At 46.0% G+C, this 1,045-nt stretch overlaps 1 non-coding gene across 1 annotated transcript; it reads left to right on the top strand.

Moving 5' to 3' along the window:
- Window positions 1-628: 628 nt before the first annotated feature.
- On the top strand, window positions 629-705 carry Trnas-cga. The gene has a single exon. It is a non-coding gene; the product is annotated as a tRNA-Ser (tRNA).
- The last annotated feature ends 340 nt before the right edge of the window (window positions 706-1,045 follow it).

Genomic DNA, 1,045 nt, shown 5'->3' with positions numbered 1-1,045 from the left:
TTGTTTTGATGTTTGATTTGACTTTACGACTTGTTTTTGGACGGATGGTGATGACGTCTTCCATTTGCTTGGCCGTACTTTGTTTCAGAGTCGTACCCATAGCACCATGACTCAACGCCAGTAATGACCTTTGACAGACAATCTCTGTCCGTTTCAAATGGTTCAAATGACTCTAAGCACTATGGGACTTAACATCTAAGGTCAATCAGTCCTCTAGACTTACAACTACTTAAACCTAACTAACCTAAGTGCATCACACACATCCATGCCCGAAGCAGGATTTGAACTTGCGACCGTAGCAGCAGCGCATTTCCGGACTGAAGCGCCTAGAAACGCTCGGCCACAACGGCAGGCGATCCTTTTCAAGCTGTCGTTTCAAAGCATTACATGTTTCAATTCTTCGTTCTATTTGAGTGTCAGCCAGATCCCGAGGAACAAACTTGGCGGCAACGCTTTTCAATCCCAAATCTTCCGTTAAAATTCGCTGAACAAAGCTCCAAGGTAACCCACTAATGAAACTCCCGGGCAGATTAAAACTGTGTGCTGCGAGGAGAGCTTCTGTAAAGTTTGGATGGTAGGAGACGAGGTACTGGCAGAAGTAAAGCTGTGAGTACGGGGCGTGAGTCGTGCTTGGGTAGCTCAGTTGGTAGAGCACTTGCCCGCGAAAGGCAAAGGTCCCGAGTTCGAGTCTCGGTCCGGGACGCAGTTTTCATCTGCCAGGAAGTATCATATCAGCGCACACTCTGCTGCAGAGTGAAAATCTCATTCTGATAACCCACTAATCTTTAGCAGTTGCTCATTTGTCTGTCGACGGTCTGCGAGCAGAGGCTCTGGAATTTTTTCAATATTTTCGTCTATTCTGGCGGTTGATGGACGTCCAGAACGAGGTTTTTCATCAACCGACATTCGCCATTTTTAAATCGAGCAAACCACTTGTCCACTGGAGTTTCTCCCGTAGTGTTACCTTGGTAAGATGTTTACTACACTCGAACAATTTCAGCCGCATTTTTACCGAGTAGCAAGCAATATTTCACAATTGCACGTT

Source organism: Schistocerca americana, chromosome 1, assembly GCF_021461395.2.
Source record: "Schistocerca americana isolate TAMUIC-IGC-003095 chromosome 1, iqSchAmer2.1, whole genome shotgun sequence".
Lineage (NCBI taxonomy): Eukaryota > Metazoa > Arthropoda > Insecta > Orthoptera > Acrididae > Schistocerca > Schistocerca americana.
The sequence above is the reverse complement of the archived record's forward strand: the minus strand, read 5'-3'. Positions and strand labels throughout refer to the sequence as shown.